This window comes from Ranitomeya imitator, chromosome 1 (genome assembly GCF_032444005.1).
Source record: "Ranitomeya imitator isolate aRanImi1 chromosome 1, aRanImi1.pri, whole genome shotgun sequence".
NCBI lineage: Eukaryota > Metazoa > Chordata > Amphibia > Anura > Dendrobatidae > Ranitomeya > Ranitomeya imitator.
Window position 1 is genome coordinate 1,096,348,100 of NC_091282.1, and position 27,337 is coordinate 1,096,375,436.

Below are 27,337 nucleotides of genomic sequence, written 5' to 3' on the forward strand. Positions count from 1 at the left end.
AGTGCTACTTGATAAACAGAGTTCACTTTAAGTGCTGTGCTTAGCGTGGTTTTTGAAGAGCTCCCTGTCACTTTAAGAGGATCATACTGACGCAGCGTCAGTCGGATTTTTTTTATAGCAGTCCACTGTGCATCGTCACCTGCCATAAAGTCACATATATATGTACATACAGTACGTCCTAGCCACGCGAGGCATCAGCTCCTAATACATAAAACAACATGCTATTTTACATGGTAAAAAATAACTAAATGACTTCAGCAAAAAAAAAAAGTTTAACCTAAAAGTACAATGTAAGGAAATATATGAAATATACGCTTTTTTGGTATAAAATAAATATTGCAGAATAGTGAGTTTTGCATTTCAGGAAAAGTAAGCAGCCTTCCCTATCTCAGCCACTTGAAGCCATTGACTGATGAAATTGAGTGACAGCAATGGCATAGCAATAAACACCATTAGAATTGCAGAGATAGAGAAGAGACTGCTGAAAGTCTGTGAAGACTGACATCTCATGCAAGGCAATTGATTTGGAGCCTGAGTTGTTGTTGAGAAGTGACTGATTACATAGCACTACACAGGATAGCATGTAGAGTATGCATTGACATCCTTTTATGATCAGATTTGTCATTATGTGCTTTCAAGTGTCTATATAAGCTCAAGTTGGAGACATGTCTTAAGTCCTCCCGGTGATGTGCTGTGTTCACGTTTCCTTCTTTATTTACATGACAATCTTTCCTATCTAAAAACTTTACATTTCTTTCTACTGAATTTGACGGAGATGCATGGTGGCTTCCTTGCTAATTATCGGGTTTTTCTACCTTCTGGATTTCTATTTATCTTAGTTATGATTTACTACACCAGAATGGTTGGAGATGGAGCTAGATGTTTAGAAAAGGTGTCTGTTGTTGCGAGCCTTATGAAATAGGCATCCTACCGGTCCGAGGAAAAATAAGCCAGCTCACCGGTGATGCATAAGCCAATCTTCGGGAGCACGGACCCGCTGTGTCCAGGTGTGTAAAGTCAAAAAAAAGAAAGAATGTCCAGCTTCACCGAATCCATAAAAAATAGTTTTCTTTATTCACAAACTTTAAACACGGAGGATACAGACTTCAGCACGAACCATATAGGTAGGAATCTCAACGCGTTTCTGGAGACTAAGCTCCCTTAATCTGATGTCATGATTAAGAGAGCTTAGACTCCAGAAACGCGTTGAGATTCCTACCTATATGGTTCGTGCTGAAGTCTGTATCCTCCATGTTTAAAGTTTGTGAATAAAGAAAACTCTTTTTTACGGATTAGGTGAAGCTGGACATTCCTTCTTTTTTATCCTACCGGACCGCAGTTAAGTCTCCCGAGCAGGAAGTGACCCACACATTGTGGTGAAACAGGTGTAAGAACTTAGTGTCATACATTTTGAGAAAGGATCAGGTGAAAATACATTAAAAAGAGCTGTACCATAACTAAAACTTTTTTCAGATGGCCTTTCCTTATGGTTCACATGATGTCCATGTGTATAATAGATCGCATGGCATATATGTAAGTATAGAAGTATTTGTTGCAGCCATTTTTGCATCAATCGTGTCTCTAGGCATAAAAATGCTGCATTAAAAAATTAGCGTTTTTATGTGTTTTTCCCATTCATTAGAATGGGTGAGGAACGCTGCAAAAATACTGAAAGAAGCTCTCCCATGAAAGATGTTAACCTCTTAACATAGTGCCATCATCATATTATACAGCACTGTATACTTACAATTGCTCATTTTGCCTTTTTACTCAGCTAATTATTCTCTTTTCTGTTAGATCTATGTCATCACGTGATTAAAAACTGACTAGCGGAATCCTTCTAAGCTCTATGTAGAAACAGGAAGTCTCTTTTCCCTGCATGAGTCAACGTTAGAACTACAATTCTACATCACTGAAAAGTCCCTGGCAGGAGAGAGGATAGGAGCAGCTGGGTTAAGAGTTGAAGAAGGGGTAGAGGTGGGCTGTGACAAAACATGGAAAAAAAGCAGCACATGTGAATATATCCTAACATACTGCACACGGTACAATGGGAACCTACAGTATGTACCTAGTGCACATGAGTAATAATCCACATGGAGAACAGGTCTATGTGAGAAAAAAAGGTATCATGCCCTATTCTGATGATCCATGTTATGGACATGAAGCATGCATGTAATAGCAATACAGGCGAGCGCACAGAACTGCAGAGGCTCAGACATGTCCTCAACTTGCTGACTAATTCAATGACTAACTGAACCTGACCATAATGCGATAAAATGTGAAGAAATATAAGCTTGCATGAAGGTGCCAGTGTTCTGAAGTTTGTAGAAAGTGTAACTTATAACCACTGGTTTTCCTTTAGTTTATTTGTATCCATAGGTGAAGTGCAAGATCTGTTATGTGTCCATTATTTTCCCTTGTAAAGCAAGGCACTAAATATGGTCAATGAGTGGTGGAAAAGGAGAGCTTCAACATAATTTGTATTTTATCTACCGTATATACTCGAGTATAAGCCAACCCGAATATAAGCCGACCCCTAATTTTGCCACAAAAAACTGGGAAAACTTATATAAGCCTAGGGTAGAAAATGCAGCAGCTACCGGTAAATGTCAAAAATAAAAATAGATACCAATAAAAGTTAAATTAATTGAGACATCAGTAGGTTAAGTGTTTTTGAATATCCATATTGAATCAGGAGCCCCATATAATGCTCCATACAGTTCATGATGGGCCCCATAAGATGCCCATACAAAATACGCCCCATATAATGCTCCATATTAAAATATGCCCCGTATAATGCTGCACAAAGGTTAATAATGGCCCCATAAGTGCTCCATAGAAACATTTGCCCCATACAATGCTGCATAAAGGTTTATGGCCCCATAAGATGCTCCATACATTATGGCCCAATAAGATGCTCCACACATTATGCCGCATAAGATGCTCCACACATTATGCCCCATACGATGTTCCATACATTGTGGCCCCATAACATGCTCCATACATTGTGGCCCCATAAGATGCTCCATACATTGTGGCCCCATAAGATGCTCCATACATTGTGGCCCCATACGATGCTCCATAAATTGTGGCCCCATACGATGCTCCATACATTGTGGCCCCATAAGATGCTCCACACATTTGCCCCATATGCTGTTGCTGCGATTAAAATAAAAAAATCATATACTCACCTCACTTCACTCAGGCCCCCGACACTTGCGATAGTCACCTTCCTCGTTCCACGCGCCACTCTGTCTTCCATCCTCTGCATTGACTGTTCAGGCAGAGGGCGGCACACACACTAACTACGTCATTGCGCCCTCTGACCTGAACAGTCAGTGCTGAGGATGGAAGACAGAGCATCGGGCAGCGGTGGAACGAGGAAGATGACTATCACGCAATGCTCACCTCCCCCGATATACTCACCTGCTCCCGGCGTGGTCCCTGGCAGAGTCTCACTGTCAGATGGTCTCCAGGAGCCGGCGGCATCTTCCTGTGTTCAGCGGTCACGTACTGCTCATTACAGTAATGAATATGCGTCCATATTAATTACTTTAATGAGCGGTACCACGTGACCGCTGAACATGGGACATGCAGGGACAGCGCCAGGAGCAGTTGAGTATGTCATTGCACCGCTCCCCCTCCCCCACCAACTTCCCTGCTGACAATGACTCGAGTATAAGCCGAGAGGGTCACTTTCAGCCCAAAAAAGTGGGCTGAAAATCTCAGCTTATACTCGAGTATATACGGTAAATTCCAGATAATTTGGGGATGAGTACTCCAGTGGATGATACTTTTCAGTGACTGATTGCTATCACATATTCATACAGCAAATAGTGTGAATCGATAAGAAGTATATACATGAACATTAAAGCAACACTCCAGCAGGTCTTTTTCTTATTGCAGCGCTGGAGTGGTTTTACTGTCCCCAGTCTTATACTTACCAGCTGGCGTCTTCAGCTGTTCCTGGCACTGCTCCTGTCAGTCCCCAGCAGTTTGTGACCTGCTGGATCACTCCAGTGTTTGGTGTGCAATCCAGAAGTCACATCTCAATGTGCCATAAGTCAATGAGAACTTGTAATGGTTACCTCTTAGTTTAGTATCACCACTACAGCTCTGAAATAAAATTTAAAAAAACATGCTAAAGTGTACTTGAATTGCACTATTGCTAAATATGTATATATTATAAACAGTCTTGGAAAAGCAGATGGTTATGGCGGACAGCCCTTCAAGGTACAGCCACAACCCCCAATGTGCACTGCAAAAAATACTGTAGCCACAGTTTACTTGCTCCCGCATGACAAGTTTATACGAGTCATAGGAGTAGGAAGAGGTGAAGTTTTAGCATTACTGCCTCATCTAAAAGAGGTCACTTTATCCATGGTAGATGGACTCACGTAATTTAACCAAAAGTATGCAGAGAACCTCACATTTTTACATATGACATAACACTGAAATTCATTTTTGCAGAGCGCTGTTGCACTGTGCATAGTAAAGGCAGGAGCCCTAGTCCCATAAAATGGCTGTAGACTGGCATGACAATGATTTGGAGAAATGGTAGGGACAGGAGTAAAGGTTAACAATAAGCTTTATAAGGACAGAGAGGGGGCTGAGTTGTCATTCATCCACTTCTAGTGACACAAAAAAAGTACCGCCCACCCTCCCTTAATTTTAGGAGCTCATTAAGCATTTTTGAACATGGTAATTGGGTCATGGTGGCCAATGGCTTTGGTGAGGTAATTGAAGTTGGTTTTAGATAAGTCCGGGGATTCTTCAAGATATAAATCCCTCAATTGAAAGTTTGTTTAGTTGCTCTGATGATTTTGTGGTACTTACAGTATAGGAATGTCAGGTCCCTGGGTTTCTGTTATTTGTAAAGGGATCCTTTGAGGTATGATGCTCCCGAGACTTGGGTTAAGGCTGGGTGTAATAATGTTTTTTTGGATTGTTTTGGGATCACCAGATGTGTAGCTTCAAGAACTTTAATAATAATAATAATAATAATAATCTTTATTTATATAGCGCCAACATATTCCGCAGCACTTTACAGTTTAACAGTATCAAACACAACAGACCCAAGAGTGTGCAAAGCAGTCATCAAAGCAAAAGGTGGCTACTTTGAAGAACCTAGAATATAAGACATATTTTCAGTTGTTTCACACTTGTTTGTTAAGTATATAATTCCACATGTGTTAATTCATAGTTTTGATGCCTTCAGTGTGAATGTACAATTTTCATAGTCATGAAAATACAGAAAAATCTTTAAATGGGAAGGTGTGTCCAAACTTTTGGTCTGTACTGTAAGTAACAACGTTAACAATACAATAATTAAAGCGAAATAAAACTACCCTGCTCGTGAGAGCTTACAATCTGCAATGAGGTGGGGGAGATACAAAGCACAGGTGTGTATTTACAATGATGTATTTACAATGATGGTCCAGCCATCTTCAGAGGGTGGGAGATAGATGGGATAGTGAATGGGCTAATGGGCTACACACACACAAACATAAAATGAGTCTGATTAGTGACCGTGGTAGGCCGCTCTGAACAAATGTGTTTTGAGCGAGTGCCTAAATCTATGCAAATTGTGGATGGTCCTAATATCTTGGGGTAGAACATTCCAGAGGATTGGTGCAGCACTGGAGAAGTCTTGGAGTCGGGAGTGGGAGGTACGGATTAGCGCAGAGGTTAGTCGAAAGACATTTGCAGAGCGCAGCGGTCGGTTAGACCGATAGACAGAAATGAGGGAGGAGATGTAAGGGGGTGCCGCACTGTGGAGAGCTTTGTGGGTGAGAACAAGTACTTTGAATTGTATCCTGCAATGAATGGGCAGCCAGTGTAATGACTGGTGAAGAGCGGACGCGTCCAAGTAACGATTAGCCAGATGGACAACCCTGGCTGCTGCATTAAGGATGGACTGGAGAGGGGAAAGTCGCGTGAGGGGGAGGCCAATTAATAGAGCATTACAGTAGTTCAGACGGAAGTGGATGAGGGTGACAGTGAGGGTTTTTGTTGTTTCCATGGTGAGAAAAGGGCGGATTCTAGAAATGTTCTTTAGGTGTAAGCGGCACAAGCGGGCAAGAGATTGTATATGGGATGTGAAGGAGAGATCGGAGTGAAACATAACACGCCTGCTGCAGGGGTATTATTATGGTGCCACCCATGGAGAGGGAAATGTCAGATTTAGGGAGGTTAGTAGATGGCGGGAGCAGAAGAAGTTCAGTTTTGGAGAGGTTGAGTTTTAGATAGAGTGCGGACATGATGTTGGAGACTGCAGACAGACAGTCAGTGGCGTTCTGTAGTGCAGCTGGGGTAAGGTCAGGAGATGACGTGTATAGTTGTATGTCATCAGCATAAAGATGATACTGAAAGCCAAATCTGCTGATGGTCTGTCCAATTGGGGCCATGTAGAGGGAGAAGAGAAGGGGACCAAGGACTGAGCCCTGAGGTACCCCGACAGTGAGAGGAAGTGGAGCCAGAGAACAGAACACTGAAGAAGTGGTCAGAAAGGTAGGAAGAAAACCAGGAGAAAGCAGTGTCCCTAATCCCTAGTGACTGGAGCCTAGAAAATAGGAGAGAGCGGTCAACAGTGTCGAAAGCTGCAGAAAGGTCAAGAAGAATGAGCAGAGAGTGGTCACCATTACGTTTTGCTGTCAGAAGGTCATTGGTCACTTTGAGTGCAGTTTCAGTCGAATGTAGGGGGCGCAAACCGGTCTGTGAAAGGTCTAGGAGGGAGTGAGTGGAGAGGTAACGGGTAAGTTGGGAGTAGACTAGGCGCTCCAAGAGTTTAGAGATGAAGGGGAGATTGGAGACTGGTCTGTAGTTATTTAGGCAGGATGGGTCGAGAGCGGGTTTCTTTAGTAATGGAGTAATGATAGAGTGTTTGAAGGAGGAGGGGAAAATGCCAGAGGAGAGGGAGAGATTAAAGATTGTAGTTAGGTGAGTTGTGACGGCTGGAGAGAGAGACTGGAGGAGGTGTGAGGGAATGGAGTCGGTGGTGCATGTAGTCGAACGAGAAGAAGAGAGGAGCCTGGAGACTTCTTCTGTGATGGGATCGAATGTGGAGAGTGAGCCAGGGGAAATGCAGGGAGGGATGGGAGTCACTGAACTTGGTGATTGGGAGCAGATTTCCTGATGGATGTTTTCTATTTTCTCTAAAGTGGGAGGCCAGGTCATCAGCACAGATGTTTGTGATAGGGGCTTGTGCTTTTGGCCTGAGGATGGAGTGAAAGGTGTCAAAAAGTTTCTTGGGGTTGTTGGCTAGTGAGATCAGGGTGGTGAAGTAGGTCTGTTTGGCGAGGTGAAGGGCAGAGTTATAGGTCCTTAACATAAATTTGAAGTGTATGAAGTCTTTTGGTGTGCGTGTTCTCCTCCATAAGCGTTAAGCACACCTAGAGCATCGCTGGAGAAATCGGGTTTTTGCGATGTGAGCCAGGGCTGTTTCACTCTGTGTTTGGAGGTTTTGAGGGTGAGGGGCGCTACTTGGTCAAGGGTGATTAAGTTTACTAAGCTGTTTCTGAATTTGTTATGTATTTGTTATAATAAAGACTGCCCTCAGTCAAATTATCCAAATTGGAAGGTGTCAGGTTTTCTTTTTGAGCGATGGGTAGGTTGGCAAGAGGAGAACGTGGGTGGAATCACGATCCACTTGTGGCTGATAACCTGTTAAATGCCACTATCAATCTCTGACAGCGGCATCTAAAACGATCAAGCCAGAAGCGCTTCACTAATCCCACCCATCAGCGCCCGTGGGTTTGCATGACAACCCAGGGTCTGCAGCAGACTTCTGATGTTGTTATAGCCAGAGAGCTTTGAGCACTGCCCAGCGGTTGGCGCTCATAGCAAGTGAGCATTTCTGCAACACAGAGCAGGACTGAAGACCAGCTATGTGTAGCACAAGTGATCGGATGATCGCAGCTTCTAGTCTCCAATGGAAAATATTGAAGCAAGTGTAAACTAAAAATAGTTTTTAAAAATAAATAAAAAATTAAAAAATATAAAAGTTTAAATCATCCCTCATTTTCCCCATTCAAAATAAAACAATTAAAAAAATACACATATTTGCAAACACCACATTCATAATTGCCTGATCTATCAAAATATAAAAATAAGTAATCCACTTGGTAAATGGCGTAAAAAGGAGAAAAAAGGCATAATGCCAGAATTATGTTTTTTTGGTCGCCGCAACATTGCTCTAAAATGCAATAACAGGTGATCAAAACATTGTATCTACAGCAAAATGGTATCAATAAAAGGTTAACTTGGCACGCAAAAAATACGTTCTCACCAGGGCCGAGATCACAAAAAGTCGAGACGCTACGTGGCTTAGAAATTGACGCAATTTCTTTTTTAACAAATTTTGTATTTTTTTCACCACTTAAATAAAAAAGAACCTATTCATGTTTGGTATCTACAAACTCATAATGACCTAGAGAATCATAATGGCTGGTCAGTTTTAGAATTTGATGAACATGGTAAAAAAAAATTGTGAAACTGCAATTTTGGCAATTTCACCGCACTTGGAATTCTTTTTCCATTTTCAAGTACACTTTATGGAAAAACCAATGGTGTGTAATTCAAAAGTACAAAGGGAAGGGAAAAACAGAAATGCAAAAATGGAAAATGGCCCAGGGTGAAGAGGTTAATACTTGTTTATATACATTAACAATTTCTAATATTAACCAAGGTAATAGGGTAATAGGTTAAGAGCAATGTTAAACCTTTAACGACAAGCAATACACCTTATAACCGCTATTATCAAAGGGTATTATTCCTCAGCATTTTTTATGGTTAAAATGGTAGTTGTCAGCTGTATATTACACACTGATGCATCAGTCCCAATCAGTTTTAGAAACTGTTGGGACCATTTAACCCCTTACATGATGCTATCAATCAGAACATCGGCAATTACATGGTTAAAAGAGGAAGAGGGATCCCTTTTTTGACCTTATTGACCCCTTACAATCACATGTGTCAATAGATCATATTGCAACCCGCGATCATGGGCACCAATAGTTAATATTGCAACCCAAAGTCATATAAAGACTTCTGGACATGGTGGACTGTCAGTATGTAGGTCCATAAGTATGGTCCAACAGGCTGCGTCACTCTAAAATTGAAAAGGCTCATTAACTTCAGTACCTAAGTATCGAAATGTATGAGAAAATTATTAAAGTTTAATATTGGGACTCAGTAAAAAGTAAAAAACTAAATTCACAAAAATGTGTAAAAATATTAAAATAAAAGCTGAAAAATGCTCAAAATAAGCAGTGAATGTTGTTTTGCCATTAAAAGCACAACTTATGTGCAAAAATTAAAAAAAAACATAGGCACAGGCGTGTCCTATGGAGGACAGAGAATGAACTTCAATCCAATATTGCAGCCAGCATGCAGCCAGCGGGTAAGGAAAGGGTGAATCAAAAACACAAAAACCCCGCCTCCATGGCTGAAGATTGTTCCCTCCAAATTCAGGTGACAGTGTCCCTTTAAATATAAATAAATTGAAACTAAGATAAATATATTTGGCATTGTCGAATCCAATAAGCCTATTGTCATGCTTCTACCCAAGATGGCAGATGGTGAAACAGGAGGGAGAGAAAGCTCTGCCACTAGGGAAGTATACAACAGGGCACCCCTTATACTTGCCCTGCACCACCCTGAGCTCCCTAGTGTCCTTAGGTTCTTTCACACTGTGTAGCGATCCCATTCCTATCTCACTATTACCCTCAGTTTCCCCCTGCTTAGTGAGTAGGACAGTAGAAACACTAGTCCTGCTCGACTCTAAAGACACAGGGGAAAAAGACAGGGTAAAAGAAAACCGCAATCATACAAAAACACTCTTAAACAATCGAGTGGGAAAAAGGGAAAGAAATGTGAGGGAAACAAAATGGGAATAGCAATTAGGAGACACACATACCAACCAACTACAAGCAGATATCTCCTGAAAAAACTTCAAAAAGCCTGCTCCTTTCTCAGCACACTCCTCCAGCTCCAAACCAGGTAGTTGCAAGCTATCACTGGCAACAACAGATGCTTAGAGGAGAGTATTCAAACCATAAGGAAGTGATGAACTCAGAACAGTTGAGAAAACTTAGGATGGAGAGCTTCAGGAGACAAACAGGATTGTTTAACCCTTGCAAGAATAGAACAAGGAGAACCTGAACTGTCAATAGAAAGGAAAAGCAGTTCTAACCAGCACAGACATATGTATAACCAGATGCCACAATCTTATGGCCCCACTCTGTCTTGTCATCCCTGTGACATCTGGTCTATTAAAATATAAAATTACTTATACTGTACAATAAATGGCAAAAAGAAAAAAAAAAATCGAAATTTCAGAATTGTCATTTTTTTGTCGAAAATAAAGCAATAAGAAATCAAAATGTAATATGTATCCCCCATAACTGTATCAAAAAATCATAACATCAGGGTGCAAAAAACAAGTCCTCACACAACTCCATTGACAAAAAAATAAAACATTTATGGATCTCAAAAAATATCCGCACAAATACAATTTATGCATATACAGTGACGAAAATAAGAATTTGATACCTTCTGATTATGAAAGTTTTCCGACCTATAAAAACAGGAGAGGTCTGCAATTTTTATCGTAGGTACACTTCAATTGTGAAAGACAGAATCTTAAAAAAAAATCCAGAAAATAACATTGTATGATTTTTACATAATTAATTTGAATTTTATTGCATGAAAAAGGTATTTCATACAATAGAAAAATGGAACTTAATATTTGGTACAGAAATCTTTGTTTGCAATTACAGATGTCGTTTAATGTAGTTCTTGACCAAGTTTGCACACACTGCAGCATAGATTTTGGCCCACTCTTCTGCAGATCTTTCAGGTTACGAGGCTGTTGCTGAGCAACATTGAGTTTCAGCTCCCTATGGGAATTTTCCATTGGATTCAGGTCTGGAGACTGGCTAGGACACTTTGGGACCTTAAAATGCTTCTAAAGAGCCACTCCCCTGTTGCCCTGATGGTGTGTTTTGAGTCATTGTCCTGATAGAAGACACAGCCATGATGCATCTTCAATGCTCTTACTGAAGGAAGGAGGTTGTTGGTAAAAATCTCACGATACATGTCCCCATCCATATTCCCTGCAATATCATGCAGTCTTCCTTTCCCCTTTGCATAAAAGCACCCCCAAAGTATGATGTTTCCCCCACCAAGCATCACGGTGGGGATGGTGTTTTTGGGTTGCACTCATCCTTCTTCCTCCTCCAAAGAGTGCAGTTTAACCACAAAGTTCTATTTTGGTCTCATCTGACCACATGACCTTCTTGCATGCCTCCTCTGGATCACCCAGAAGGTCATTGGTGAATTTTAAATGGGCCTGGACATGTGTTGGCTTGAGCATTGGTACTGCAGGATTTTAATCCATGACAGTGTTTTACTAATGGTAATGTTTGAGGCTGTGGTCCCAGCTCTCTTCAGATCTTTGACCAGAATCATCCTTACCCCAGAAGGTGAGATTTTGCATGGAGCCGCAGACCAAGTAAGACTGACAGTCATCTTGTGTTTCTTCTATTTTCTAATTGTGCCAACAGTTGTTGCCTTCTCACTAAGATGCTTGCCTATTGTCCTGTACCCCATCCCATCCTTGTGCAGGTCTACAATCTTGTCCATGGTTTCCTTAGACAGCTCTTTGGTTTTGGCCATGGTGGAGAAGCTGGAGTGTGATTGAGTATGTGGGCAGGTGTCTTTTATAGAGGTAACAAGTTCAAACAGGTGCAATTAACACAGGTAATGAGTGCAGAGTAGGAGGACTGCTTAAAGAAAAACTAACAGGTCTGTGAGAGCCAGAATTCTTGCATGTTGGTAGATAATCAAATACTTATTTCATGCAATAAAATGCAATTTAATTATTTAAAAATCATACAATGTGAATTTCTGGTTTTTATTTTTAGATTCTTTCTCACAGGTGGAGTGTATCTACGATAAAATTTCAGACCTCACCATTCTTTGTGGGTGGGAAAACTTGCAAAATTGGCAGTGTATAAAATACTTATTTTCCCCACTTTATATAACTTTACCATGTTTAACATTAAAAATCATGTCTGTGTGGACCTTAGCTGCTACTTGAGAGTTTGAACCCCTACAATATGTGGACATATATTGTAGAGGTTCAAGCTCCCAAGTACCTGCCTCGGTCCACACAGGCACAATTTTTAGTGTTAAACAGGATAAAGTTTATTCTCTTTCATAAACCACCAGAGGGCTCAAGTTCAAAGCAGAAAAGACTTTTTCGAGCTCAAATGAATAACAAATGAAAAACAGTCTATTCACTGGCAGGCAACATATTTCAACTTGAGCTCACTCATTCAGTTTTAAATCCAGTACTCTCAGGTTCTAGCAGACACTGTGCAGCATTAACGTTTTTTTCCTCTCCAGCACCACAGACTCTCCAGTGAGCCAATTTAGCTGCCTTATATAGGACCTGCAAGCCCTGGACTGGAATGTATGGAAGTGACCTATTCCCATCCAAGGTTTTTTGGTTGCTCCTAAATCCTGGACCCAAAATCTGGTCCACTAAAAGTCCTCTCAGCAACTTATTGTTACCCGAGCATTCTTTCCTGGGACATTCATCACCGATGCCAGGCACCTTGCCATCCGGGATTTTACATCGTGCTTTTCTACAACTTGTATATATATATATATATATATATATTTTTTTTTTTTTTTTTTTTTATTTTATTTTTTTTTTTTTTTTACAAATTGCTGAAGTTTTGTTGCCAGGACAATTTTACCACACAATAAACATTTTCACCTCTCCTCCCACCCTGACAATAAATGGCATAATTACATTTTGTTTTACAAGTACACCACACTTCGAATGTTTTTCTTGTTTTCTAGTATATTATTTAGGTAAAATGAATGGTAGTGTTTAACACTACAATGCATCTTGTAACGTTATGTTGACTGGAAAATTAAAAAGATGTGGCACTCAAAAGAAGACATGGGAAAACAATCTACTATATAATTGTCTAAGGGTCACTTCCATCTTTCTGTTTATCCTTCTGTCTGTCCTTCTTTCTGTCATGGATATTCATTGGTCGCGGCCTCTGTCTGTCATGGAATCCAAGTCGCTGATTGGTCTCGCCAGCTGCCTGTCATGGCTGTCGCGACCAATCAGCGACGACCACAGTCTGAATAGTCCCTCCCTACTCCCCTGCAATTATCTATTCTATAGAAGAAGCTAGAGTATCGCCATAGTGGGGCACAAGTTCTTCTATGGAGAGCTGAAGATGCAGTGGCACAGCAAGGAGTGTGTGGCCCTCATCAATGGACTTTGAGTATAGTAGTGATGAGACGTATCAATGTACCTCAACAAGTGGAGTCCTTACAAATCAACTGGGAGTTCAGACTATCTGTGAGGTGCCATAGCAACACATCTCAACCTATGTATTCCTCACAGGAGAATATGAATGTTCCCATAATGGTTTGCTGGACTTCTATAACATGTGACATAAGTAATGTACTGTTAGGGCTAGCGGAACGCACTGAGTATGGGAAGGAAACAACAAGGTGCATTTGCAGCCCGGGGTCCACTGTGCAGAGATTTCTGCTGCAAAGTAATTGGCAGCACTATATGGCGGTATAAGCGAACTCTGTTAACTTCACAAAATCGCAGAGACCTTCCTAGTGGTCCAAATGGAGCTGCAACAGGACCTGAGTGTGTGACCCCTGACCTCCAATGAAAGGTCCTCTCATGGGCATGCTCAGTGTGTACAAAGCAGGACTTAGTCCCAGAAAAGCCTGCTCGCCGCTGACCAATGCTGGCTACAAAAGCAGAGCCTGGAAAGGCAGCAGTTACCCTTTGCACAGTATCAGGCTGAGCGAGACGCTGGGACAGATGTCTCCACTGAGCAGGCTCCACTGTGGCTGATGCAGAATTAGAGACATGTCTCAAGATTCCCACTGTGCTGCGGTAGGAACTCAACCCCTAACATGTGCTTCCACATGTAACTGAAAAGTTCCTGCCTCTGCATAATGCAGAAGATATGTTCATAAAGTGCTGTGCCTGCTATCTGATGTATATACTTCTCATCAAGTTGTTAAGTAAGGAAAGGTTACTTTTGAACTTTGGTCTCCCTCATTCATCTCTACCTCATCTAGTCTTGGCCTGTCAAGTCAAGGGACAGCATGTGGTCTGCAGAGGCGGGTCGCCAAGATAACAGCAGCACTCACACCCAGCTAGGACCCCCATTTTCCTGTAGTGGCGAGCAGATGAAGCTCACATTGCTAAATACTACCGACTCCCCTTATATTACATAGGCATGTATTATACTCAATCTCTATATCTGGGGAAGGCCCCACCTGCTATACAGCAGAGACCCAGATGGATGGGAGCAGACTTCTTACTACATTTTGCAGTCTCATTTTGACTCAACTGTTATTTGTCTAATCTTAACTTTTATACCTTGAGCCCCATTTTCCCCTGATGTACATTGGCTGAAATCTAAGATGAGCATAGTCCTTTTTAGAATTGAAACAAGAGTCTGTGTAGTATAACCACAGGTGACTAGTTAAGTATGTTCTGGTACCTGACAGCCCAAGTACCTCCCTTTTTAAAATTAGAGCTAACTTTTACTGAATTACAATATTCTAATATATTGTATTGTAATATTATTGTAAAATGAGAAAATCAAACCGAACCAACCAGTAAATTAAATATTTCCAATACGTCTAGGTTGTAGATTGCCCTAGCCATTATGATGTTAAAAAAAGTCAGGAGACTCAGGATATAGCAATTTCAACTGTTTTAGTGTCACTAGACTTCTAAACAAAGAACCATAAAAATGTAAATATCAGGAAAAAATGTGCACATTTTAATGATATTAACCATTTAGGACATTTATTATAGCTTTCCTAAATTAGTCAGACCTTTCCCTACCTTGAAATTTACAGCTTACAGCAACATTCAAACATTCAATGAACAATTGTCACTGATCTAGAAATCGTCAGATGCATTTATTCTCCTATAGTAAAACAAATATCGTAACTAGCAATCTAATCCAATGATAAAAAGTGGTGTATGAAAAAGCAGGTACGACCACTTATAAGTGTATTTCAAAATATTTGATTATTCGGTAAACATTAACAAGTTTCTGATCAATACATTGATAATATAAAATTGATGGAATATATTTGTATATCATTTATTTTTATGTATATAATATGTATTGTGTTATCAGCGTTCTGATTGGTTTGCACAGGTTTTATATAGTTTGTGCTCTGATATCTCTGTGACTAAAGGCGTTTTCTAACACTGGAAATGCCTCAGAGATGTATCAGAAATTTCTTAATGGATACTGAATAAAGAAATATTTTTAAATTGTATAAGGGTTCATACCTGCTTTTTCCTACATCACTTTTTTAATTATTGATTTAGCTTGCTAGTTTTTTTATTTTATAAGTGGCCGTACCTGCTTTTTTCTATACCAGTTTTTTAGTCATTGGTTTAGTTTACTAGTTTTTTTTTATTTTATACGTGGTCGTGCCTGTATTTTCCTACAGCACTTTTTTTTTCTCTGTTTTTTTTTCTGGCCAGCAGAGTAAGCAGGTCCCACCCGATAAGCAGAGTCTGATATATATGCGGAGTGATTGGTTCATTTCAATGATATATTTAAACCAATGATACAAGTGTAGTTTAACAATTTTATGTTTAAAACAAAAAAAGGAATAACACTAAATTAGTCTAAGTTCATATTAGCATTCAGGGGCTTTGCGGAGGGCTGCGTACGTCCTCTGTTATGCCCCGCCTACTTCCGCCTACTTCTGCACGCGTCCTGCATACCTATCTTTAACATTGAGTATGCAGGACATGCGGATGTATGCGGATGCGTTGTTTTGACGTGCACGCCGACCTCTCGGGAATGCCTTATTCAAATATGTCAGATCTTCCTACATAAGTGTGGCCAGAGTCTAAGGTCTACTACAATGTGAGCATAAGTGCGTGCATGCGGGGGTGTACGTGTATATGAGTATTTGCTGCTGTACCACTACCAGGATGCATTATGATCTGCACAGACGACTTCAGTGTGTCACGCTCATTGAACCACAGTTAACAGTATTTGCAATCCAGTCCCAGGAAGCATTGGAAAGGTTTCTATAATATTTGCACATAAGCTCTCACATTTACCATCCAACGTCAAGAATCATTTTGCTAAGATTGGAGGATAAATATTAAAACCAATCATAGTAGGGAGATCCAATATTACTAAAGCAAAGTTCCCATGAGCAAAGTTGGAGTTAGCTGTTACAGGCAAAACAGAATGAATTACATTTCTTTTTCTTGTCCTTTAAATGAATAGCATAGTTTGGGTAAAATTATCGGGCAATTGCATGCCTTTTATGCAGATAATGCTGTTTGATGGAAGCGGTGTTTTGATCTGCTAAGGATAATACAGATCCAGGGTTGGATTCATTGGTGAGAGTAAAGCTGTCTTCTGTGATAACTTCATCTCAGCATGAGGTCAGACGGGGAAAACTGGGATGGGGGATTAAAAAATGACACAGTCGGAGCAGTATTCAGTTCCCTGCTGTGCTCCTGGCTGCATACTATAGCTTATGTTTCTGATCTGTTATGGTATTGTCTGCTTTTTCTCTCCCAGAGCAGAAAGAGATTGCTGGAAACTTTTCTTTTTTTTCGGCTAGAGGGATTAGTTCAGTGCAGCTTTTTTAATTAAAGAATCTGTATCTTTTCTTCTTTTTTGCTTTTTTTTTTTTTAAGACAAGTTAGGGCAGAATTACCAGACCAACAATATAGCTAACTTGTTATTAACTACTACAAACTCTGACCTTTCGTTCAGTGCTACAAAAAATAAAATCAGCAAGCGTGTTTTTTTATTTCCTCTGCCATTACATATATCCTACAGGTTGCCAGAGATAACCTGTTATGACTGCAACGCTGTAAAGTTCAATGAAAGCCTGAAAAAAACAAAAAAACCACGAAAAGAGTCAGGTCTGTTTCAAAGATGTATATATATATATATATATATATATATATATATCATATTGGATAGTGTACATTTATATATAAATATATTTTTATTTAATTTATTTTTAACTTTATCAATTATTTGAATTATTTATACTGTAGAACAAATCTTTATAGAATCTTTATTTATCTTTTACGCCTGCAAGTTTTCATATCTCTAAAGTTATGTGATGGCATTCAGTCACAAAAGTTTGAATTCATTAAAAGTTTTAGCAGCAAATGCTATTTTATTTGTAGAGTATGTCAAGATACCCTGATTGCTAATAATCATCTACATGTCTTTAATTCACATTTCTAAGCTTCAGCTATGTTGACATATTTGATCATAATGAATAGTTAAAGAATATTTAGCAATTGTCATCTACAAGCAAGAAGTTTTATATATACTAAGAGATGAAAATGGTTAGAATGCCAAGTGAATGTCATTGTAAAGCAATCCTGGTCAGGGGATAGAAATTTCCCGTTTTCCAATTTTGTTCTGTAAAGTTGCAATATACACAAATCACCAGTGCCGTTCTATGTCAGATCAATTAGAAACACTTCCCCTGAACAGACAGTAACACATATTTTTTTCATCAATTTGAAATTTTCCCTGTGAATCTATTTTAAAGGGATCAGGAAAGCAAAGGCTTTAAAGTATTCCCGTCGCTGTTGGAAGGCAAATCAAAGCTCTGTGCCGTTATGTGTCAATGGCTTGCAGGACTTACCTGGTTCATTTTCTGCTCTATTTTTCAGGCATGCCATTTATCAGAGTGAGTAATGCTTGCCAAGGGAAAGTGATCTTCCACACCCCACGTTGTAAATTGTAATACTTTAAAGTTCATAACTTATACAACTTTGCCTCTAAGAATATATACTGGAACTTTTTGCTTGTGCCAATATAAGGGCACATACACACTAGAGTTTTTTTGTAGATATTGTTGTGAAAACAATAGCTTGTGGGGGGTCAGTTGACAAGTAACAGTATTTAAAAAGATATATTGGTCTACAAAAAAAAGCAGAAATCTTCTTAAATTGTCGTGTATGTGCGAGAGCTTGAAACTTACTCTATAAGATAACATAGGTTTCCGCTATAGTTCTTTGGTGTACAGTGTAGTAAGTGTACCATCTGCCATTAGGTTACGACCCTTTTGATAATGTTTACTTATTTTTTATTTTTATTCTTCTTTCTCCAATAGCGCTTGGAACAAATTTTGTGATTTTTTTTTACGTTAAAAAACATGGCACAAAAGAAATAATAAATTCACCCAATATATATATTTTTTAAAATAGGATTGGTATTTTTTTTCATTAATATATTTTTTATTTGTGAATCTAAAGTTAATTGTAATAATTCATGTACTTGATATGAGTCACTATTGTAGTGTATGTATTCATTTTGAAGAGATATGTAAGGCTCATCAAGATGTTTAATGCATTCAACAAACCATTGGTCGTGAAGATCTGCTTCCTCATCTAGAAGGAGGAGGATATGTATGAGAATTTTATTTTTCGCTATGCAATTACAACGTTTTTGAGCTCAAAACTCTTAAACAAGATCTTCCCGCTCTTCAGTCATCCATGTTAACGGAGTGGCAACAACTTTGTTTTTCTGAAAATAAAAATAGCTGTCAAAAGGAGAAATATATTTATAAGTTGCGAAAGTAAAGCTGAGATCTGAGCAAGATTTCAAGACATTGCTTAAATACTGTAAGGTGAGTACAAAGCTTTTTATAGACACATCCTTCTTGGTGAACACTTGTAGGCTAGCTGGTAAAATATTGCTTTTCAAACATACTCCCATAGTTTTTAGTCAATTTGAAAACTGCTCAGAAAAAAATTCCAGTTTTGAGTAACACATATTCAAGTATGGAAGAGCGCTAAGAAGATAAAACCAAATAATTCACACAATAGTCCCCAATTTACAGATGTATGATTAGTTTGGTAATTTACTGAACACACTTTGAAAACATATCATTTATTTTGACTCCTCATAATAAATAATAATAATCTTTATATAGCGCTAACATATTCCGTAGCGCTTTACAGGTTGCACACTTTATCATTACTGTCCCCCCGTTGGGGCTCACAATCTAGGTTCCCTATCAGTATGTCTTTGGAATGTGGGAGGAAACCAGAGAACCCGGAGGAAACCCACGCAAACACGGAGAGAACATACAAACTCTGTGCAGATGTTGTCCTTGGTGGGGTTTGAACCCAGGACTCCAGAAAGGCTTCTGTGCTAACCACTGCGCCACCGTGCTGCCCGATCATATGATATTCTGGTCTGATAATACTTGATTGTCTCATATTTGTCAGATGCCTATAATTATAATAGTCATTAACCAGGTAAAGACTAAAAACATGATATATCATTGTTAGGTTTTGTACACAGAGTAGAACTATGAGAGTTAAGCCTGGATGGCTCAGCTTTTGGCTCCATTAAACCAACTACATGTGCATTAGAAATGACATAATAAGGCATCCAATTGATCATAACGATTCTTATTGAAATTAGCAGAAAAGCCTTACACAAAATCAAAGACAAATGAAGGTACAATGTGACCCCATAGAATGGTATGGTTGTCATATTACAAAGGAGTTGCACAAAGTTATAATCTACCCATGTGTACAGGCCCTTGCATGTAAATTCCTTGTACTATAAATCTAATTAATCTTAACGTTATAGCTCTGATTCATGGAAACAAGGACAAATGACTCGACTATGCATTAAAACACAGTAACTGAGGAACATGAAGATGGCAGCGAACATGAAGATGGCAGCAGATGCTCTTGACTGATGAGTAGTGATGAACGAAAGTGTTCGGATAACGTGTTATCCAAACATACTCAGTTGTTATCTGGGTATCTTCGGCATGCTCGGATTATATTTTCAAGTCCCTGCAGCTGCATGTTTTGTGGCGGTAGACAGCTGCAACACATACAGGGATTGCGTGTTTGTTTGGCAATCCCCACATGTGTTGCAGCTGTCTACAAGACAAGACAAGATATGGATTCTATTAGACCATCCATGTTCTGTCCATTTTTCACTGCCTAATGCTAGGGGAACCTTGGAAACCTTTGTCACTGTTTTTCTCATCCAGTATACTTACAAAAATAGGTTCATACTTTGCATTGAAAAAACTGTGTGAACTATATGCATATTTCATCTACATGGCTAAATGGCTACCTCAAAGTACATATATGAGAGGTGAATGCTACTCTACTATTTGGTAGACAGATACTCTGTTATGGTGCATTGACATACACCTAGTACCTGCATGTGCCATCCTATATACCACTACCTACTCACTATTATTATATTTGTTTGACTGCTGGGTCTATAATATATGTAATATATATATATATATATATATATATATATATATATATATATATATATATATATATATATATATATATATATATATATATATATATATATATAGAATATAACTGTCTACTGTATCTATGCTTGAAAAACAATTACATATCTACATCCACAAAAATGATATTTTAAATTATTTTGCAACTATAATTTTGCATGTGCTCTTTCTCTTTTGGCACATCCACTTTGTACCATCCTTGATCATTAATAAAATTTAATTATTTTCATATTGGTGTGATCTAATCTATGGACTATATGATTTTTTTTATATCTATAGGGTGTTTTGGTTTCACCAATTTGTCCAGTTGCCAATAATATATGTGTGTGTATGTATGTATGTATATATATATATATCTATATATATATGTATATATATATATATATATATATAATATATATACCAACTTAAAAATAAAGAATAGTTCATATATGTACACAAGATTTGATATATGTACAGTATGTATATATATATATATTTACATGTGGATATATACAGTGTATATACTGTATATATATATATATATATATATATATATATATATGATAATTATATGTGTATATGTGTGCCTTCCAAATGTAAATTACATGAAATTGCCATGCTGTGCCTAAGATTAAGGGCTTAAACTACCCATAGTAACTTTTTGACCCCATGCTTATTTCATAGTGAAGACCAGGACAGGATTACTTTTTGTAGCAGATAAGAAATTTTCCATTACCTGATTAATGGACTTGGTTAGACAGGTAGTAGGTTTTCAACTGCTGAAAATTGCCTGGAAATCAAACAAGTAGTGTAGCTACAGAAACAGGTTGTGGACTATGGAGGGCCAGATATAGCTTGAAAGATAGAAGATCCCATATTAGCCTCTCCATCATCACATTTTTAATTTAGTCATTAATTAGTCATTCGTTTTAATGAGAAAAAAAATTCTTTAACAACCTTCTTTTAATGGTCAGTGCAGCTTCTTATACTAGAGTATTTTTTATAGCGCAGCTTTATTCCGATGTTGAATTTTAAAACAATTTTACAACTAAATTTTTAAATTTTATTTACGGTACCTATAAATCATGAGCAGTTCCACCTGCCGCACATCTTTTTCATGTGCACAGCTGCAGTCTTCTGATATTTAACAGTAGAATTAGAAGGGCAGCCATTCTGCTTGACCTCAGTTGAGGTAGCTTGTGACTCGTAAATTGTTTAAATGGGGGAATCATGGAAGACTCTGCATAATTCCCAAGACAGCAACTTGACTGGATACATTTAGCAGCCCATTTCTTTTAGTACAACCTTATCTTATGAGTACACCAATATCTAAGTTATTGCAGAATGCTAATGTAAGATATGCATTTATGAAACATAATATTTATCATTAACATATTACTATGACATGTATATTAATCTGTATCATGTATTTTATTCTAACAGTTACCCAAGTAGGGGCATGTTGTGCCTTAATATGATTATATTACATATATTGTAAGATAGATGAGCAGTAGACATGCTCTTCAATAAGTGTGAAAGTTTATAGATGGTTATAATTTAGTCAGAATTTCTAGCAAGTTTTTCCAATTCCTTATGACTAATTGGAATTTCCTACCCTCAGTTTTGTCCAAATTGATTTACAAATGAAAAAAAGTTAATTAGACAACATTGTTTACTTTTTTTGTTTTTGTTAAATTGATCCAGATCATTAAAAAAAAATTACCCAACAATTATACAGTATTTATTTCTTTTCATTAACATCTTGATTCATTTTACTCTCATTCGCTAACTGGATACGCGTTTTGGTCTATGCTTTAAATATATGAAATATTAATTTATGTGGGCTGAATAATTAGTTTGTGATACTGATGAATTTTAATGACGTTTTTATCATACAATTTGTGTCGATTTAATTTCTTCTCACAAAGCTGTAAACAGAAAGTAATTTCTTTCAATATCAAAAATATCGTATTGTTTTTATTTTTTGGCTTTGATTGAAATTGAAAAAAAATCTATTGAAATATATGTCCCATATTTAAAATATTTAAGGCTTTCATTTATATACACATTACATTTGTCCTATTTCTATCATTATAACACTTCATCGAGTAAATAACAGCGGAAATAACTGTATCACACAGTGAGAACATTATTACGCAAACACACCAGGACAAATAGAATAATCTTGCACAATATTTTTTGCTATATTTATTTTGATGGCACCTTGTTGACATAGTTTATGACATTGTCTGCACTTTCTTTCCATCACTGTTCCAGAATAGGATAGTTAATTTTCTTTCCCTGGACCTTGACACTGCACATCACCTCTGACACTAAGCAGTTAATTGATCAGTAGGAGCCAGTGAACTATACACATAACCACACCATGGGTATAGTCCGATCAGGGATATTCACATCAGGTTGAATTTAAACTACCACATTATTAGCAGCTCATAAAACCTTGGTTCAAAGAGTCAGCCTACTTCAATCAATACCAGTAAGTACATGCTGCATAAAGTTATAGGAAATAAATAAGTCTGTCTTTGTAAATGTAAACACAGTACAAGCGGCCCAATAGAAAGCTAAAAAGTCAGAGAGCTGAAAATCTAGACTAATAGATAGATATCAGAACATAGACTTTGTTTACATAACTATCTAGAGATTTTAGACTCTACTATACAGTGTATTACTGGATATTCTATTTTGAGCCAAATTCATATTTTTTTGCAATGTTTGTGAAGTTTGGTTACCAGGACAAAAAAGTTTGTTTTCTTTGTGGTGGCCAATACATTTATATTATATTCTGTAACATATTTATTTTTTCTTTGTTGTATTACAGTGGCTTCAGTGTGATCATCAAAATATTCTATGCTTCCTGTGGTGCATCGTTAAAATAAATAAACCGGTAAGTGATTATGATTTGAATTTTTTGTTATATAGACTTATTGGTAGTTGAATAATTATCTTTCATTTATTAGGTTATACAATGTATGCTGCACATTAAAAATTCACAGCTTTTTCATAGCGCGGATACAAATGAAGATATATATGTGTAATATATATATATATTATTGTAAACATGATATATATGCAATACATGTAAGGGCCTGCTATATATATATATATATATATATATAAATATATATATATATATATATATATATACAGTATATATATATATATATATATATATATGTATAAACTTAGTGTTCATATATATGTATAAACTTAATATTCATGTGTTCATATATATATATATATATATATAAAATTCATCTTTTCTTCATAGCATTCTCTATATCATTTTTTGGCAATAAGAAATTACTGTTTTTTACTATAGAAATGTCTTGATATTTAGACTCTTACCTAGTAAAGTATTTCCCAACTTTCGGTAATACGCCAATAATTTTCTATTTCCCCACTTTTGGTAATAAACTAATAGTTTTCATTGCCTAAATGACTATCAATTACTTTAAGAACATTTTGCCTATTGTCAGAATATGATCCATGACTATGTAGTTTTTATATTCATTGGTTACCCATTTTACAGTGTGCTGCATAGTCTTTACAGTACATTATTTTTATATATTATAAAGCACATGGTATATGCGATTTTCCAGATTCCTGAGCCAATACACCACATTCTCACTGAGCAGTATTATTGTCTTTGCCATTGAGTTATCATCCATAATCTGAAAGTTATCCGTCTGTTTGCCTTGAAGATGAGCTAGTTGCTATGTGAATCTACATACCGTACAAAAGAACTGCTGATTACTCAATTTCAAATCAATAAAACCAGTTGGATGACCTATTTAGAATTGAATTTATGAGCCATTCAGTAAGAGGCATCATTTTATAGTAAAAAACTCAAGCTAAACAGAGGAAAAATGGCTACCATGTCAAACATATTGAAAAAAAAAACTTCAAAGTGCCGAAATCCAGGTGAACACTTTGATGTGAAGAAAACTGCAATCTAAGCCATATCATAATTTGGAAAGCTGTGTTCAGCGGAGTCGCCTGAGTAAGTTTAACATCTTTATTCAAAGACAGTGAAAACTAATTAATGCTGTCCCTTGTTAATTCTCAAAAAAAAAAACAGAAAGCAATGCAGGTGATTAGAATTAGTCATTAACATTAAGTGTATCTAGTAGGGTAAAGTCTACATCATGGTAAAGTACCAGACTGCAATACAGATGGGGTCATCCATCTCTTGACTTCAACTTACAGTACATGTGCAATTGGCTCATTCAACCTGACCGATTGTTATATTTCCCATTGATGATCCTTTGAGAATTATAAACAGTAAGTTGTTACCAACAGCCATTAAATGTCTATGACCAACTTGACACCGAGCAATTTTTCTTATTTTTCGTTTTTGTCATTAGTTCATGTGAAGACTAATTTATGCTACATTATTTTTAGAAGAATATTTATTTAAACCCAATACCTACAAATCTCATTTTTATGTTCTTCTTATGCAACTTACCATCTAATCACCTACATCTGTATATGTAGTATGTGTAAAGTCTGTTTCGTGGGAGCGTATGTGTCATCATGCAGAATAGGAAGCATTAAAACAAATCATATAAATATGTTCGTAGTTTAAAAAAATACTTTAGTATGAAAATTACCTCAATAATATAAAAATGTAAACCACGAGATAATGCCCAAATTGATGAGCCCTTTCAAGTAGATAATTCCTTAGTATTTTGTTCTTATTATGTCTTCAACACTTTATATTGCCCCAGTTTTCCTCGATCACCTTCCATAGCAGTGATTGAAGGTACAACATTACTGCGTTCTTCCAACACATGAGGTAATTAGCAATCAAAGAGCTCTTACTGGTAATTTTCAATTAGGAGAACATCTAAGATATGCAGTTAAAGTATATTTATATTCATCGTGATGGCCAACTATTCAGAAATGAGACATGAATGGAGAACCTAATTGTTATAATGAGATATATTTTTGGATTAGCGCTTTACTTTTAGATTTTATTTATTTACTTCTGCAATATGCTTCAATATATCCTTTCAAGTTGAGTCGTGCTGCATGACCGGATGATATGATTTTTCACTGAAAAATTAACTGTTAGTTGAAAAACTACTGATTAACCTGTCAGAAAGATAAGACTGCTGTCTTTAAAAAAGAAATGATAATCCAGATGAAAAGTATAAAATAAAAAATAAACATTGTTTTGTGCTAAGTTGTGAAATCATCAATTGCTTATAGCAACACATTAGGGGTCTATACACTCTATAATTTTTTGGTTTCGGTTAGGGATTCCATTAATTTTGACAAGAAGACTACTGCAGTCTGCACCAATATTATTTCCATAAAAAGTAACCAGAGTCTTGACCAAAAGCAAACAGACCCACTGTAGAGCGTTGAGGTCCATCAGAATTTGATCCGGTGCTCCTGTCACGACCCTATAAGTGATGGAAGCCATGATGCTACTGTGAGCAGACACTAAAATAAGAAAACAAGATGACCTTACATTGTATTCTATATATTAGACATGACGAAGAAATACATGTGTAAAAATGCTAGAAGAAAATATCTCATTTTGCTACCGCAAAAGTTTAGGTCATCATTAGTCTTTTAAAACTTTTGTTATGACTCCTATTTCTAGTTGTTCTCCTTTGTAAAACTTTTGTAGTTTTATTAATTGGAAAACATTAATATTTGCATATCTGTTTCATGTCCACCAGCAGCGCAGCGCACACAACGTGCATTAAACTGTATTTATATGTGATAAGGTTCCGCATTGTGGCTGTAATTTGTCTACTGATAGCATGACTTAATAGCTCTGCTTGAGAAGCCATGTTCCCAGCTGTGTTTACCTTAAGATTGTTCCCATCTTCTTTCATGAAACTTTTGATCTTGTTTTCTTTAAACATGCTGTTCAGAGCTACATAAACTATCAGCTCTGTATAGATAAAAATGAGTTAATTGCATATGGTGCTTGACAGGGCTTTGATAAAGTTAACAGATGGAAGAACTGAGTTTAGTCTTGTGTCACCCTGCGTATGAATGTACTATGAATATTTACCTTCGCAGCACAACACAAACTAATACAATCATGTGAGCCAACCACAGGAAATGCACTTTCAGCAGGGAGCTCCCAATACATTTATTACTTTTGTCTGTCATGCAAAAATCTGTGTTCATTTGTAAATCTAAGAACTGGTTCTTCAAATACATCATTGTGGTTTGCGATAACACCCTGTGAATTCCCAAATTAGATCACTATGGGGTTATGTATCACAGCAGAAGTGGAGCGATTCTCTAGATGTCTATGATTTATTCACGACACCTATCTTTAAGGAGAACTTGCCGTTTTATTATACAGCTTTGCTCTACATCAATCACTTACTACTCTTCTGCCATAGTCACAGTGTTATTCTAGGTACTCAAGCATGAGCATAAGGGAGAGTATATATCATTATATATTAAATATATGCACTCTAACTTATCAATCAGTGTTCCTTCTTTACCATTTCTGATGTTATATTTGTTGCTACTCCCTGACATTTCAATTAGCAATGACATTTTTATGTATGTCTTACCTTATGCAGAAACTCCAAGCATCATGTTTCTTAGTGCCTTTATGTCACAAACACAAACCATAAGGTGATGATGAGACCCAAACTATTTTCATGGAGGAATTTGTCTTGGTAGATTGCATAAAGTTTACAGAAACTTTCTATAGTCTACAGACAATGGTTGAAACCTCCTTGGACATCATTGTAACTTCTTGGCTGCCAAATGTTATTTAAGCATTGTAAAGAGATGGATATTTTTGTCGATTAGTGAAAGCTGTAGGGTTCCTGGGTCAACTTCTTTGTAGTTTTAGCGGTCATTTTACATAAAAGGAAACCATGAAATGAACACTAGATGTGTGCATATATATATATATATATATATTATTTTTAACATTATTATTATTATATTAGGCTACGTTGAAAAATTG